Raw genomic sequence first — 18,928 nt, forward strand, 5'->3', positions numbered from 1 at the left:
TATTACAAAAACGGAATGAATCGAATCAATAAGTGCCACAATTATATACTCAAAATAACAACATTTTGGCACTTATCAAAGACTTAGCAGTTGGCTAAGTGGAAAACCATTGTAATCTCGTGTGATTAGTGGATTAAATCCTCAGGTGAGGTAAATCACTCCAAGGGGGTGGACTGGAGTAGTTTAGTTAACAACGAACCAGGATAAAAATCATTGTGCAAATTGTTTTTATCTTACAAGTTTTAAAGCTACACTTATTCGAACCCCCCCCCCCCCTTTCTAAGTGTTTTTCTATCCTTCAAATATTCCTTAACACCTTTACTAAAAAAACACATAAACATTCATAGTAACAAAAACCCAAAATTTAAAAGAAAAAGATGTCCAAATTCCATTTTGGTACAAAACCCCTAGCGAAAAAATAAGAAAATCCTTTCAAGCCTTAGAACAACACAAAGGGGGTTAAAAAATCCATATAAATACGGAGCTTCCAAGGTAGAAGATGTAAGATAACCTCCATACCATCATACCCACAAAAGTAAAAATATACCTCTTGAAAACTACCAACTAATTGGAAAATCATAAGAACACTTGTAATACGGTGAACTGACTTTTATCGAAATGTCGCGGATAGCAAGAGTCGCCACCGACTTTTATTTTATCCAAAATAATTAGAAAGGCTAAAAGAACAGGAAAAACCTTTTAAATAAAAAACAGGGTTCGGGGGGTAATTATGCAAAGGGAAGGTGTAAGGCACCCTTTGCATCCATGGTTTTCCATGGGCTCTTAATTGCTTTGCTCTTTTTCGTTCAGAAATGTAGAAGAAGTGAATATGGACTTTAGCTCGTAAATGAGCGTAGCCATTTTGAAGGTTTATGAGAAAGAATATGAAAAAAAGTTTTAGCCAGAGCAAGGCAATTAGGAGCAATTACCTTAATAATGTAGAAAATCAGTTCTTTTTGCCTTTCAGGGTGAAAGGGTCTATCCATGCCATAAGAGGGCAGGAAGCCTTTCATTTGGAGGTTGAAGGGTCGTCGCAATGTCGTTCGCCATAAGACTGTCCCATGCCATAGAAAGGCAGGTAGTCTAAGGGAAGGACCAGAATAGCCTTTCGTAGGCAGCCAGAGGATATCTCAGCCTTTCGTAGGCAACTTCCGAGGGTCGAGGTCATATTGGTGTATCGAAGGCAGCATCATTAGGGTCTTATGACCTTTGCATAATCGAGGCAACATGGCTGAGGTATCCTCGTATTCGAGGGACATGGCTATTCTGCAAAAAACACACAAGGCAACAGGCAACAGGCAACAGGCAACAAGGCAACAAGAGGGGTTACCAAAAAGGTGCGTGGGTGCAACAATCACGTGATCAGATTCAGAATAAATTATCTTGTAAATTTAATGATTCTAATTCAGTTCAGGGTTATCACTCCCTAGGATTACTAACCACAACAATTAATATTAACAGTAATAATAGCAATATGGGGAAGGGGAAAAAGAAACCAGCGGAGGAAAGGGGGAATGAAGCCAGCGGGTTTGATATAAATAATAATAATAAGAAAAATAGAAAAGGTAAGAATTTTTAGGGTTACCGACTATTTGAGCTTTGGCGGTTGGCAAACCCTGAAAAGGTGGGAAAAATAAAAACCAACAAGGGTGAGTGCATTGTTAATTCAGTAACAGGTATGGTTAACCCTAATAAAAAATATAAAGATAAAAGAAAAAGAAAAATGAATAAAGAACTTAGCTTCGATTGATGAAGGTTGACAATCGGAGATTTCCCCGAGCATTGACTCTGATCATCTGAGAATTAACAGAAAAATCACAGGAAGTGAATGTATGAAAGTTCTTTTAAATTAGCAAGGCAAAATAAATAATTAAGAAATTTAAAGGCAAAAATAATATTGTATTAAAGTAAAAAGGAAAGGGAAAATAAATAATAAAGAAAATTGATCGGGACTTAGCTTTGTGAAGGGCGTGGCGCGTAATCGGAGGAACCCTGTTGCTAACCCTGGAAAGAATGCACAAAGAAATATTTTTTCAGTGTAGGCGTGATCTTCGTAAACTCTGATTAGGGCACAAGTTAACCATGGTTAATAGAATAAATAAAACCAAATTAAAAATATTTTTTTTTATTACTTAAACCTAATATCAATTAATAAAATGTTTATAATTAATTAAATGATTTAAACAATTAAGTTAATTTAAACTTTGAATCAATAAAATTATTGTAACAGCTCGAGCCTTCGGCGTTCCCGGCACTGTCACCTCATGATCTTCTCTACCCCCCTCACTAGTAGAGTTTTTGCCTTTCGTGGGAATCGAACCCTGTACCCTAGGGTTCAAGTACATGTTCATTCCATTCCCACTACTAATTGAGCTAGTTTTGTAACGCCCCAGACTGCTTTCGGGATGATCGACTGACCCCACAAACCAACACGGGTCTTTTCAGCATGCTTTGACCTCACTCGCACGCTTTCCAGGAAACTTCCCAGAAGGTCACCCATCCCAATACTACTCCAAGTCAAGCACGCTTAACTATGGAGTTCTTATGGAACAGGCTCCCGAAAAGAAGATGCGTCTTGTTGGTATAGGTAGTACCTATCAATCCTTATAAGCTTTCCTTCAACCATGCAGTCCCATACCTGCCTGGCCTTAGGATTCCTCTCATTCCAATGTGGCGACCACCATTGCCCACTTCGGCCTTAGGTGTTCCATGCGGTGCAACCACCCCTCGCCTTCTTCGGCCTCGAGTGTTACATGCCCACCAGCTTCCGCATGGTTCGTCCTCGAACCACATCGTACTGGGAGAGGTCTGGCTCTGATACCATTTGTAACGCCCCAGACTGCTTTCGGGATGATTGACTGACCCCACAAACCAACACGGGTCTTTTCAGCATGCTTTGACCTCACTCGCACGCATTCCGGGAAACTTCCCAGAAGGTCACCCATCCCAATTCTACTCCAAGTCAAGCACGCTTAACTGTGGAGTTCTTATGGAATGAGCTACCGAAAAGAAGATGCATCTTGTTGGTATAGGTAGTACCCATCAATCCTTATAAGCTTTCCTTCAACCATGCAGTCCCATACCTGCACAGCCTTAGGAGCCCTCTCATTCCGATGTGGCGACCACCCTTTCCCTCATAGGCCTCAAGTGTTCCACACGGTGCAACCACCCCTCGCCTTCTTCGGCCTCGAGTGTTACAATTATTATTAATAAATAAAATAAATTAATTAATAAATTATAAAACAAAAGTTATAAATGTTTTTTATGCAAACAAAAAGGTTAAAAGAATTTTAGTTGAAAGAAAATAAAAGAAAACAAATAAAAAACCAATTTATGCAATAAAATATAATAGAAATTGGAACTTAGCGTGAATATTCAGGTGTTGCGCGTTTGGGGAGGTCCATGGTGCTCCTACATGTCCAAGTGTATTGGATTTGAAGAGAACAGGATCCGATGGTGGTGATTGATGGCGTACCATAGTCTTCTTTTCGTAGCGCACTGGTGATCAAAGACTTGTAATTCACCCAAAAAAATATGATGGGACGAGGGTTCGAACCCCCTCCCTCACACATGTAGCTTTAGGACGCGCTCCTTTGCCAATGAGGCATTATTCGTTCGCTGATATAAAAACACACACCAAACAAAATATAAAAAACTTAATGAAATCAAAAAATTTAAATGGAATTTCGCGCCCAGCAGGTCTCCGTCTTCCTCGTTGGACCTGGACATTTACCTACGAATTAACTGCCATTTTGCTACGAATCTCTCCATGGCTAATCTCTGCAAATTTCAATTTCACATGATATGCAATATAAACCCCAAACGAAGGCATGAATCGATTGAAACACAGCATCTAAGCAAGATAATATCATCGATTCGGTCCAATTTCACTTGTAATTGGAATTCCCAATTCAAGGTTTAGAAACCCTAACTATGGCGTTTAGCATAATACGCACCTAAACACAGAATTAACAAACATGAAACGAACTCTACATTCATACAAACTCAAATATATAATCATAATCTATTCATGATGCATGAACAACCATAATCGAATTGAAAAGATTTTGAACCAAACCGGGATATATTGCAGACAATTCACGAAGCGATATGGCTTGGGAGTGCTTGGAGAAGCTTTAGAATCGTCTAAAGAACATACAGCAATGCTTGAAACTTCTTGAATCCCCTCGAATCTTTGAAACCGAAGTGAGGTTTTGTGAAGAACAACAAACTTTTTTCTTGCGTTCTTAGCCGCTAAATCTCCAGACATATCCCCATCTGCATTTGGTAATGTTGTGTTTATATAATAGCTTGGTTTAGGTTAACAATTTTGAACAAAATCACCTTAAATCAATCTTTACAAATTTGATTGAATCTTTGAATATGAACTTTCTAAAATTTGCTTCAATTTGCTCCAATCTTGTCAATCTCCTTTTAGTACGAAATTTTGTGGTTTATGAGGCATAAATGGTGATTGGATTGTATTACAAAAGCATTCCCAATCAAATATTTGTTTTTTGCCTTTGATTTACATGATTTATATTACATTTAAATGAATAAAAATTCATATAAAATCAATTAAATCATATAAATTCGTGGAAATTGAATTGGATGTCTTGGATAACATGTGGATCAAGTTTGGGCCATAAAAAGTTGGGTCCCTTTGCAAAAAATTCAATTTGAGGCCTTTTTATTTCACATTTTTCCCCTTGAAATTGCCCAACTTTGACAAGGCATATCTCCCTCAATATTTAAGATATGGAGGAGTTCTAGGACTTTTTGGAAACCTCAAGATGTCTTCTACAAGCCACTTTGGAAGCTTTTTTCCATTTGAGAATTTTATCTTGATGATATTGGCTTTGACAAAAAACTGCTTTTGGTTGACTTTCAAAAAGGACCTATAATCTTTTGATCCATATCTCTCAAATGAAGCATTTTTGGACTTGGCATGTGAGAGACAAATTTGTAGAGAATTCAATTTGTTTCAAAATGAGCTTTGGATGGAAAATTTATGATGTTCCATGTAGGAGTTATGGCTGGTCAAAGTTCAGTTGAGTTTCTCCTATGAAATCCCTAATTTAGAAACTTTTGGAATTGTTGATTTCTGATCTTTCTTTGATGAACCATGATCAGTTATTAATCAAATGGTGAATTATACTTCAATATAAGGATGTTGAAAAAAAAATCAGGAGTTTTGACTGTACTTTGACCACAATTGACTTTTAGGTCAACCCAGTCGACTGTTGACTTTCTGAATAGTTGAGTGATCAATCCTTTGAGTTGAGACCTAAAACTTGTCATGGAGGTAGTGTGGGGTATCATAGACCATGTGGGATACCTTGGGCCTTTGGTTCAGTGATTTTCTTTCGGAACAACAAAACCCTAGTTCTTTGAGCCTTGTTTAGGAGAGTGTGTCTTGGAGCTTTGTACCTTGATTTGAGTTTGTTATGAGGAATAAGATGGGCAAATTTTGGGGTATGACAGCTGCCCCTGCTCAATTGTCTTAAACCTGAAGATGTAGAGTGGTTTGTATGCCAGTCGGAATCTGAAGGTGGAAGATGATTGAACACTAGAATACCAAGAAATTTGCCCTAGCTGAAATAGGGACTTTTGTCGGAGATGGGCTTGAAGATGCCATCCAGGTGTTTGGAGAAGATGTATGATTGAGATGGGCTTGAAGATGCCATCCAACTTGATATACTTGAGAGTCAGAATACGTCGTACGTCAGACCGTTTCTGAGAGATAGACTTAGGTTGAGTCGTACGTTAAACTGGGTCTAGTTTGCATCAGCAGATGTCTGAAAAACTGTGCATTAGGCTGAAAGATAAGTCGTGCGTTAGACTAATCCTTTATATTTGTTGGAGATTAACCATGTCAGCACCGTTCGTAGTAACTGAATTAGATCTAAGTCTTTTGATTATCTTTGAACTATTCATGGAAGATACCTGAAACTAAGTATCAGAACTAAATCATTGTCTTGATTATCTCTGAACTATCTTCGGAGAATACCCAGAAATAATTGTCAAAATTAAATCTCTGTCTTGATTATCTTTGAACTATCTTTGGAAGATATCCAAAATTAAGTGTCAGAACTAAATCTGTGTCTTGATTATCTCTGAACTATCTTTGGAAGATATCCAAAATTAAGTGTCAGAACTAAATCTCTGTCTTGATTATCTCTGAACTATCTTTGGAAGATATCCAAAATTAAGTGTCAAAATTAAATCTTTGTCTTGAATGAGCGTCAGAATTAAACCGTTGACTTGATTACCTCTGCACTATATCTAGAAGACAATGTTCATTTGATTGTAGAAATAGACTGAAAAAGGAACATTAGTTTTATGCAATGTCGTGATGCATGTATTGTAGTGTTTATTTTTGACATGAATGAGAGTGTTATGCATATGCAATGAGGCATATGTATATTATGTATGAATTTATTATGATACATGATGTGTGAAATAAATCTATATGTCTTTGTGGTTTTGATGTCTGATCTTGTTTTGAAGATGCTCAGCTGGGGATTTATGATTCTTGCTTGGGGATGATCAGTAACTTGATGGACCCTGATTGGGGACAAAAAGTATTAGTAACCCATGTTGGAGAAGAGAAAGGTGTCCGGGAACCGGCAATGTTGAAAAGTTAAACTCTGTTGAGGAGCCATGTCTTTGTCGGGATGAGAGCATTTGAAGATATCTTCTTAATGATTACTCTATGGGGATATGATTTTGTGAACCCGGCTTTGTGGGGAGACACGAGTGTCTTGAAAGTTGCCCCCAGTATTATAGTAACTACCATTCCTGGATTTGATTAGGACACACCACTGAATATAGATCAAGATGTCAAACCGGACTTGCATAGATTTGCCCCTGCTAGTAGGAACTTTGGAAAGATTCGCCTCGCGAGGACTTTATGAGATGTGCACTATGGGCGACATGCCCTTAATAATCAAAGGCCCAGGACAACGTCCCAAGTTGATTGGGAAGTATCTTTAGATCTTCTTGGATGCATGCCCCTGATTGTTTTGGCATCCTTGAGAGATTCTAGGAATCTTGACTTGATTGCCCCAGATCGATTGGGCAAAACGTGCCATGCCCCTTGTATATGTAGGAGACATTGCTTCTTTGGAGTAATCTTGTTGGTCGGGATAACTTTGAGTCATTAGTCATACCCTGTGCAAGTTCTTTCTGATGCTAACATTTGAAATTATGTAGCAGAATATGTTTAATAATGTAGTCATGAGATGCAATGCGTATGTTTGTCTTGAGTTTTGAACAACATTAAAACAGGAGATGTAAAAGCGTGATATTTGTAAAAACATGATATTTGTAACAACGTGATGTTTGTAAAAACGGGATATCAACCTAGCATTTGTAGTAAACCTTAAGGAGTCAGGATACCTTTTTTGGTGACAGTATGCTTTCGAACTAACCATGCTTCAATTAGGACTTTCAAGGGTTGTAACGTGGCTTGGTTCACGGTTTAAGAAACAAAGGATAAAGGCTCAAAATTTGATTGTACCCACCCCTCTTCGTGATGATCTTCGGTCCTAAGCTCAGTTAATTCCACTTATGCATTCTGGTTCCAAGAGACTTTTGGATTTGCACCTTTGATAATGATGATGGTTCACAAGCCAAGAGAACTTTTGAGATGGCAGTCACTTCTTCCTTTTGGTAGTCACGACATTGTGTTGTTCAGGAATTTATTGACTTCTCTTTTTTCATCTTTTGATATCCCTAACTTTTGCCTGAACTGTCTATTTTGAGCTTACAATCAGCGGGATGCCTTGATTTTTGCCTAAGTCTTCTTTTTGATTTTTGACTTAGCAGGCTTTTCTTTGTATATGTGTTTTTTTTCATCATTTTTGTTTTTGAAAGATATTAACTGCCTTGCTTAATGATTGATGAACCATCGTTGGCTTTTAATTGACATCTCCAACACTTCTTTGATGTGTGCGGATGAACGCTTGTGATTGAAACCTTTATTGAAAAGTGTACCGAACGATTCTCTTAAAATAGAATGCACAGCCAAATTAACTGAGAACTACCCTGCCCCAGGTTATGATCAAGGGTTTTAATTTGTTCAAGAAAGAAAACTTCTACTCCTTAGGCTCAAAGGGGTTGACGAGGGATTAACATCCTTATATCTCCACTGTTTAGGGGTTGAAACAATGCCTGAACATCGTCAGCATAGTCCGTTCGAAAGCATATTGTATGAAGTTGCGGTATCATTTTCGTCATCCTCCCTAAAAAGGCTGGCAACTTAGCAGGAGTTGAATATCACAAAACATATGCAAAGTGAAGACACAATTTTAAAATGAGTGATAGCGAAATAATTTATTCAAGACAAACATATGCAATGCACTGATGATGATTATTAAAGCAAATAATGTCTATCATAAGTCGAATGTTTAAACAAATAGAATAGAAATCAACAACTAAAAAGTAAAACTAATGATCTGAAAGTTCATCTTTCTAGCCATCCACAGCATTAGCAATCTTGTTGTGATTAGGCATGGGAGTAGTGATCACATTAGGAGTTGCAGGAGTGTCGAACTCAATTTCACCAGCGTCGATCTTGGATCTCATTCTTCAACGGCCAACAATTCTCTGTGTCATGTCAAGGACTATTAGAATGATATGCGCACCTCGCATTGGGCTTGTAACTAGGAGCAGAGGTGTTAGGATTCTTAGGAGGATCCCTCAGGGTGATCAAATTTGCCTTTAGCAGATGTTGTAATGCTTGAGCTAGCGACATATTGATCTTTGTGAATTGACGTCTGGGTGTATCTTGTTTGTTTTGACGACCTTTTGGAGGCGCCGGTGTGGAACTCAGAACTGCCCCAATAGATTGATCATGGTTTATCCTTTTCTGCCCATACACAGCATTGGAATCTGACCTCCCATTAAAGTGCTTCTTTGTAGTACCTGAGGATGTAGCCACCTGAATCTTACCACTTCGAATGCCACTCTCGACACGTTCCCCAATCAGTATGAGTTCAGTGAATCCAGATGATGAACTTCCCAGCAAATGACTATAGAAAGGACTAGTCAGTGTACTGTTGAAAGAGTATTGTGGTGTACTTTCCGTTTATATCGTATCCACAGGGATTATTGCGATATCACCGCCGTTCTATAGCCTATTTTGTCTTGAGTTAATGTTACTTTTGTTTTAGGTTTGCAAAAGATCATTCAATCACTTTAGTAGCAAAGAGTAAATTAATGAAAGTTCTAAGTTAAAGAAAATGTATCAAGATTCGATTTCATCAACCTAAATTTGTATGTTTCCTTATAAATAGATGCTTATGAACTTGCTAACGATCAATATAATTACGTATCGACACCTATATCGTCCGTGTCCGCAACGATATAGTTAGATTTACCGTATTGTTTAACCGACGATTTCTCCACCGTTTAAACAATACAAATAACGTTTTAAAACCGATACTTAGTAAACATCAAACTCTAAATCCATGTCTGCAACTTATAGTTTGAAAGATGATGAGTTAGGTCTAGATACAAACATTGATGTCTCAAACATTTATACCAAAGAAAAGCTTTAATAAACAAACTAAACCATCTATATTGATCATCACTTGTTCATACACATATATTCACAAGAAAAACATACAAAAGGCTAGGAAGATTACATCTTATCTTGATACAAAAGGGATTTAGCTATCCATGAGAATGGTAGCTTGCATAAGAAGGAAAGGATGAAGATCAACAAGCATCAAAGGCGATTAATCGACGATCAAGGCTTCCAATCTTCAACTCTATGTTTGCTACAGTGTATTATGCTCTTGGTTCTCTCTCAAATATCTCTCACTCACTTCAAAAGTGATCTGGCCCATAAACAAATAAACAAAGTTTCGCAGACCGCGCTTAGCGCGGTGCAGCCCGCTAAGCGCGCTATCAATAATTGCTTAAACCGCCCAACCGCGCTAAGCGGGCTTCAGACCTCGCTTAGCGCGGAACTCTCTGCCAGAACTTCCTTCTTTTCTTCAAAAGCGCGCTTAGCGGGCTCAACCTCGCTTAGCGCGCTACCTCTTTTCAGCAATCCTTGGCTTTGGTCTTGGAACATCTTCAAAGTGCTTTTTCCATGGTCCAAGCTTCCAATTATCTATAAAAACTACAAAATCCAACATAGATTGCAAAGATAAGAACTATTCAACAATAATATAAATATAAGAATAAATATATACCAAATGACAATAAAATACTACTATTAACCACAAAAAGACTTGAGAGTTACCAAAAATTACCTAAGATATTTACACAAATTGGTAACTAACAACTCTCCCCAACTTAAACCTTTGTTTGTCCTCAAACAAAACAATTACACCAAGAGATCACAAGCTAAGACAAAAACAATTGGGTGGTTCAAATTCCATAAGCACACAAGTAACATCTTACCTTTACTAAAATAACACCATGATGCAGATACTAATACTAAATACATATTTGATGTCTAAAATTCCTAAAACAAAATAAGTTCAAAATTGAATCACAACCTATACACTTCTCTAGTAAGAGACAAAATTGAGGTCCTAACACTCACACAACAATGTCGCCAACATCCAGAATTAATTATGCATTCATCCACACAACATTTATATAAAAAGCGTAAAAGCAAGAATCACAAAGACTTTAGGGTTGAAACTTGGGTTGGTTAACAAGGAAGTGTCATTTCTCAAGGCCATTGAAACAAAAGGGGTCAATTCCTAAGAGAGCATTCAAATCATGATTATATCCACACATCCTTATCAACCGATCACACAATTTTATTGCTCAAGAGTTCATCTTTTTATTTTAAAGGAACTAGCTATATACAAAGCTCTTTTCTTTTCCTTTTTCTTTTTCTTTTCATTCATTTTTTTTTTCTTTTTCTCTCTTGAGCAATTATTTATTTTCTTCTACACACCAATACAACCAAGATCATAATTTTATTCTCCCCAACTTGAATATTACCACCACATAATCACGAATGCTCCCTATTCTAAGGCGAAAAGGAATCAATCCTAACCACATTTCATGGTACTTTTCAAGGTTCAAAGAAAGTCATCAAGATTCAAATCAAAAATCGGCAATTATAAGGCATGACATGATACCGATTGAATCTTGGCAAAATGGCTCAAAGTGGTTAGCAAATACTCACACACTCACCGGGTAGGTTATATTTGGAAGAGAAGTTATACTCGTAATGCGAAACAAAATGCTTTGATCACTTTCATGCTTTACACAATTAAATAAAACCGCAAGATTAAACATAATAAACACGAGTTAAACGCACATTGTTGGTAACCACAAAATAATATATATATGTACAATGGAAAGGCTCCTCACACTAGTTTTAGAGCTAAAATGATTCATTATTGAACTATATTTGTTAAATAAAATATGACATCTAATTTGTACAATTAGAAGTATCTACTTCATGGTATATTAAAGAAACGATAAAAATGTACCTTGTACGTACTAATTTCACATTATATCATCACCGCCCCAATTGGATGTAAAACTTGCTCCCTCAAGGAAACACTTTCACAAGGACAATCAAAAATTAAAAGAAAACAATTGCATATGTTCATAAAAATAAAAGCAATTAAACTAAAAACTTAATAATTTAAAACAAACACCAAAAGGTGTCACAATATCCAAAAAGGCATAGCAATGCCTAAGGTTCAAAATACCTCATCCTATACAAGGATGGAACAAAACATAACAAAGCTAATAAAATAAAAAAAACTAGTACTAAATATACTATAGCACTAAACATAAAATATAAAACTACTCATCCTCATCCTGATGATCTTCTTCCACATTCTCATCCTCGCCACCTTCCTCCTCCTCAGGAAATGGACTGACCTCAGGCCAATCAGCATAATCCACCAAATCTTGGCGAGAACTCCACGGATGAGCCACATGGGGCTCCATCATCTGCAACCTCAGCTGAGACATAGAATCATGCAAAAACATGAATGCTCTCTGATGCGCCATATGAAATGCCAAGTTCTCCTCTCTATCAGGATTACTACGGCGGCGAGCAGGGCGAGCAGCAGCAACAGGAACAGCAGTCAACCTGGATAAACAATAACGCTCAATAAAAATGTCATCAATAAAAGTGTCAATAGACACAAGCCCCTCAGAAGGAATCTGCACTCTTGCTTTCTTGCACAGATTCATGATCAAACCAGGAAAAATCAGCTTGCATGGAGCACGATCACCATGCCGAGTTCCACTCAAAGCAACCCTCTTCAGCTCATTCGCAATAATGCGAGTAATATCAATCGGCTCATGCTCAATCATACGAGCAACCAGTGCAGCAGACTCAGCAGGTAAAGAGGAAGTGTGACTCCTAGGCCTTAAATTATGAAGGACCACAGACATGAGAATCTGAGCATTAGTAGACAACGACTTCCTAGAGAATTTCTGGGGCTGTTGTGAAGGATTAAGATCATAAGACTGCCCCCTCGCACACAAGACCTCCCTCAGATGCTCCCAATCAAAATTACCCCTTGCCAATTGCACATGATACCCACACAGCTCACCATCCTCAAAAGGTAATTGAGTTCCAAGAAACTCACGGATAGCTTGACGAGAAAAATCAATTTCCTTACCACGCACCCAAGTTTTGAACTCAAAGGGAACACCTTCAACCGGAAATTCCTCATTTGGAACAGCATTAGCATAGAACTCTCTTACAATCTCCAAATGAAACTTAGGTGCAGGCTCACAAAGCTTAAGCCAACCATACTCCTCAATGGTGTTATGACACCACCCATAGGTTCCCTCAGGATTGATTCTCACAATTCGCTCAGGCCACCATGTCCTAACCTCTAACTTTTTGTACCTCTCCTCTTGGACATGACTCTTAAAACGGTTATGATTAAACGGAATAGCCCTAGGTGCTTGAGAAGAGCTGCCACCTTCGGTTCCGGACTTTCTTTTCTTAGAGCCTAGGAATTTCGGTCCCATCTGAAATGATTAAAGAAATAGCACACAAAAACCAATATGTTAACACATTATATAACAAAAAATAAACAGCCCTAGTATGAATCAAAGAACAAGATCACTCCCCCTGCATCAAACAAAAACAGGCAGAAGAGGGGATTTTTCTGAAATCCCCAGACCGCGCTAAGCGCGCCTACCGCGCTAAGCGGGCTCTGCGATTTGCAGAAAAAATCCCCTGCGAACCAGGGTTATTTCCAAACATCTCCAGCACCCAAATACGATTTTAAACACAACATGGTACTGGAAAAGAGATTCTACTACTAGGTTTTCAACACAAAAATCCTAACCAAATCATATATTCCTAAAATCAAAAATTAAACCTTAATATATAATGCAAGCATAAGAGAAAAGAAATAAAAAGAAGAAGATGAAGACATTACCTTGGTGATGATGAAGAAGGCACAAGAACCTTGATTAATTAGCAAAACAAAAAGTAAGCAAAGAAAGAAAGAAAGAAAGAAAGCTAGGAGAAGAAAATGGGAGAAATGAGGCAACCAAACCTCAAAACCCTACTTCCCTCACCCAGAATTCGTGTTGGGCCGGGTCAAAGACAAAGGGCCCAAAATCAAAAAAAAATTTTTTTTTTTTTTTAAAACCAACCCGCGCTAAGCGCGCAAGTCTCTGGAACGAAGGGTTCCAAAATTTCAAAAGCGCGCTAAGCGGGCTAGGAGCGCGCTAAGCGCCCTTGACAGAACACAGAAAATTTTTTCTTTCTACCAGCATGTGAAACTTTACCGGTAAACTGATTTTGGCTCGACCAGAACGCAAAAAACATAAACGGTAAAAAAAACACATAAAACAAGCTGAATATATACAAATTGGGGTGCCTCCCAATAAGCGCTTTGTTTAACGTCGGTCAGCTCGACGGTCAAAGGCAATCAAGGATCACCAAACGATAAAACACAAGTTTCACGATTAAAATCGCTTCCTCGATAAACCTTCAACCTCTGACCATTAACTACCCATTCTTGCTTTGATTTTTGGTCCTCTATCACAATAGCCCCATGGCTTCTAACCTCTTTGACCAAAAACGGTCCGGACCATTTAGACTTCAACTTTCCCGGAAAAAGTCTTAACCGGGAATTGAAGAGTAAAACTAATTGCCCTACCTTAAAGTCTTTCATTCTAATCTTACTATCATGATAGAATTTGGTCTTTTCTTTGTAAATCGAATTAGACTTATAGGCATGCAATCTCATCTCTTCCAACTCATTTAATTGGATTTTTCTTCTCTCTCCACACAACTTGTGGTCAAAATTCAAAAGCTTCAAGGCCCAATATGCCTTATGCTCTAGTTCTACGGGAAGGTGACAACTTTTACCATACACCATTTGGAATGGTGTCAGACTGATCGGTGCTTTGAAAGCGGTCTGATATGCCCACAAGGTTTCATCAAGCTTCATTGACCAATCCTTCCTAGAGCTAGACACAGTTTTCTCAAGAATTCTCTTAATTTCTCTATTGGTCCTCTCAACTTGCCCATTAGTTTGTGGATGATATGGAGTAGCCACCTTGTGCTTTACTCCATATTGCTCCAACACTTTTTCAAGCGGGGCATTACAGAAATGAGATCCACCATCACTAATTATTACTCTTGGCGAGCCAAACCGCGAAAATATATTTTTCTTCAGAAATTTAATCACAGTCTTACCATCCGCTTTGGGTGAAGCAATCGCTTCCACCCATTTAGACACATAATCCACAGCTACCAAGATGTATTCATTTGACATTGAGGAAGGGAATGGTCCAACAAAGTCAATACCCCAACAATCAAATACCTCAACTTCTACAATACTTTGGAGGGGCATTTCCTCTCTTTTCCCTATTCCACCAGTTCTTTGACAACTGTCGCATGAGGCAACATGGTGGTAAGCATCTTTGAACAAAGTAGGCCACCAAAATCCCGATTGAAGGACTTTTGTGGCAGTACGCAAACCATTAAAATGACCACCATAAGGCGAATTGTGGCAATGCCACAATATGCTTTTTGACTCCTCATCCGCGACACATCTTCTCAAAAGATTGTCACTACTCAACTTAAACAAGTGAGGATCATCCCAAACATAGAAATTAGCATCGTTCAAAAACTTTTTTCTTTGATTCCAAGTTAGATCCTCAGGTATCCAGCCGGATGCTTTGTGGTTAGCCATATCCGCGAACCAGGGTCTAACTTCCTGTACCATGTACAGTTTTTCATCAGGGAATTCTTCCCTCACTTCTTTTTCATTGTTTGTTACCTCGGTATTCACTAACCGAGACAAATGATCCGCAATCAAATTTTCTGTACCTTTCTTATCTCTCACTTCAAGATCAAATTCTTGAAGCAAAAGAATCCACCGAATAAGCCTCTGTTTTGAATCAGGCTTGGTAAGAAGATATTTGATTGCGGCATGATCAGTATAACACACAACTTTAGAACCAATGAGGTAAGGACGAAACTTTTCCAATGCAAATACAATTGCGAGCAATTCTTTTTCGGTAGTGGCATAGTTAACCTGTGCCTCATTTAAAACTTTGCTCGCATAATGTATAGCATGGAATTGTTTGTTCTTCCTTTGGCCTAAGACCGCACCAACCGCATAGTCACTAGCATCGCACATGAGTTCAAACTCAAGCGACCAATTAGGAGCGACAATTATGGGTGTGGTGGTCAAATTTTCTTTAAGTTCTAGGAAAGCTTTTAGACATGATTCATCAAAATTAAATTCCATACCTTTGTTGAGCAAATTACTCAAAGGCTTTGCAACCTTGGAGAAATCCTTGATGAATCTTCTATAGAACCCAGCATGTCCCAAAAAGCTCCTTATGCCTTTAACATTCACCGGAGGGGGAAGCTTTTCAATAACCTCGATTTTTGCCGGATCAACCTCAAGCCCCTTTGAAGAAACCTTGTGGCCAAGAACAATCCCATCTGTCACCATTAAAGTGCATTTCTCCCAGTTGAGAACCAAATTTGTTTCAATGCATCTTTCCATCACCACATCAAGGTTCTTCAAGCACAAGTCAAATGATGACCCGTACACAGAAAAATCATCCATGAACACCTCAATGCTTTTTTCGATCAAATCTGAGAAGATAGCTTGCATGCACCTTTGAAATGTTGCAGGAGCATTACATAGTCCAAATGGCATTCTTCGGTATGCGAAAACGCCAAAAGGACATGTAAAGGCAGTTTTCTCGTGGTCCGCCGGATTCACTGATATTTTATTGTATCCCGAATAACCATCCAAGAAACAATAGAAATTTCTTCCGGCTAACCTCTCTAACATTTGATCCATAAAAGGTAATGGAAAGTGATCTTTTCTGGTTGCTTGGTTCAACCTCCTATAATCAATACACATACGCCACCCGGTCACCGATCTCGAAGGAATCAACTCGTTCTTCTCATTTCTCACAACCGTCAATCCACCCTTCTTAGGAACCACATGCACCGGGCTCACCCATTCGCTATCGGAGATGGGATAAATCATCCCCGCCTCTAATAACTTCACAACCTCTTTTCTAACAACTTCTTTCATGGTTGGATTCAATCGCCTTTGAGGTTGTGCTACGGGCCGAAAATCATCTTCTAACATAATCTTATGCATACAATAGGCTGGACTAATACCCTTCAAGTCGGATAAAACCCATCCTATTGCTTCTTGATTCTTTATCAATACTTCCTTCAATCGATGCTCTTCCTTGCTAGACAAACCATTATTAATGATAACCGGCTTAGTAGAATTGTCACCGAGAAACACGTACTTCAAGTGAGATGGTAACACATTCAACTCCACCTTTTGCTCTTCAACTTTAGCTTCATCCTTCAACTCTTCAATTTGAGTTTCAAATGGATTCATCTCATCACAAGCCTCTAAATTTCTCAAGCAATCTTCAATTTCTTTCTCTTGATCTTTGGTGAGAACTTCAAGAGCTTCCATTAAAGTCTTCTCAAGAGGATTCGACAAGTGCATTTGATTCTCCACTTTCATTATAGCCCTTTCGGTAGCATCGATTCTAAAACAATCATCATCATCACTCGGATGCTTGATGGCTTCAAAGAGATCAAGACATAATTCTTCATCTTGGTACCTTAATTTCATTAAGCCATCATCAATATCTATCATCATTCGGGCCGTCTTCATAAAAGGCCTTCCTAAGATCAATGGAATCTCAGGATCTTCTTCCATGTCTATGACGATAAAATCAACAGGATACCAAAATTTGTCAACCTTGACAAGCAAGTCTTCCGCAACTCCATGAGGATGAGCTGTGGATTTATCTGCTAATGATAACGTCATTCTTGTCGGTTTCAAATCATTGATTCCTAATCTTCTCACCATTGACAGAGGGATCAAATTAATGCTAGAACCGGTATCTACCAAACCTTTGCCTATGTGGACATTTCCAATAGACACCGGTAAGGTTACCCGCCCAGGATCATTTGATTTTATCGGAGTAGTGCGTTGAATTAACGCATTACAACAAGAGCTCACCGTTACTACCTCCGGATCAAAGAATCTTCTCTTCTTAGTGATGATGTCTTTGATGAATTTTGCATACATCGGCATTTGCTCTAATGCTTCGGAAAAAGGAACATTGATTTGCAACTTGCTAAAAATGTCCAAGAACCGAGCATAGTGCTTTGCATCTTCTTTCTTTGACGGACCGGGAGGGTAAGGTAATTTCTTCACTTGTATAGAATCATCCACCTTCTTCTTTCCCTTTTCACTCACACTCAATTTTTTTCTCTCTTTTTCTACAACTTTCTCAAGAGTTTCTTTTTCCACTAATTCTTTCTCTTTCTCATTTTCAACTAAATCACCCTCAACATTTTTTTCTACTTCAATCACCCTATCTTTTTCACTCTCAACAATTTCCTCCTCAACTATTTCTCCTACACCCATATCAATATTTCTACCGCTACGAGTTAGAATTGACTTACAATGCTCACGAGGATTTTCTTGTGTAGTAGCCGGAAAAGGACCTTTGTTTTGATCGGCAAGTTGCTTTGACAATTGCCCGACTTGAGTTTCAAGGTTCTTTATTGCGGCATCCGTACTCTTTTGGCTTGCAATTTGCAATTGCATGAATTGGCTAAGAGTGTCCTCGATTGAAAGCTTTGTTTGTTGAGGTTGTTGATTGTAACCGCCTTGATAAGGATTTTGACGATTCGATGGGCCCGCTTCCGGCCTCCATCCTTGTTGATAACCTTGATTACCTCTTTGTTGGTAACCTTGGTTGTTGTGGTAAGGTTGTTGTTGTTGTCTCCCACCATATCCTTGATTAGGATTAGACACATAATTCACCTCTTCACCCGGTGGAGGACAAAAACCTGTTTGATGGTCACCCCTACACAATTCACAACACATAACATGTTGATTTTTAGAAGGGCTCCCATTTATCTCTTTGATTTGTTGAGGGAGTTTTGACATTTGTTGAGTGAGCAATTCTACTTGTTGTGTCAATAACTTGTTTTGAGCAAGTATTGCATCACTAGTATTCAATTCAAGAACTCCCGGTTTTCTTTGCAATGCACTACGGTTGTGTTGCCCTTGATGATCATTCAAAGCCATTCTATCAATGATAGCAATTGCTTCTGCAGCAGTTTTTGACATCAACGAACCACCCGCGGTAGCATCTAAAAGAGTTTTTGGTTGAGGTTGGAGTCCATTTCTAAAGATATGGATTTGAGACAATTCATCAAACCCATGACCTTTGCACTTTATAACCATGGACTTGAACCTCTCCCATGCTTCATTGAGAGATTCATTCGAACCTTGAGAGAACACCGCAATAGAAGTTTTCGCTTCCATGAACCTATTGTGAGGAAAGAACCGATCCAAGAACTTCTCTTCTAACTCGTTCCAATTTGTCATGACATTATTTGGTTGATCAAGGTACCATTCCTTAGCTTTTCCAATTAAGGAATGAG

The sequence above is a fragment of the Vicia villosa genome, unplaced genomic scaffold (genome assembly GCF_029867415.1).
Source record: "Vicia villosa cultivar HV-30 ecotype Madison, WI unplaced genomic scaffold, Vvil1.0 ctg.000148F_1_1, whole genome shotgun sequence".
NCBI lineage: Eukaryota > Viridiplantae > Streptophyta > Magnoliopsida > Fabales > Fabaceae > Vicia > Vicia villosa.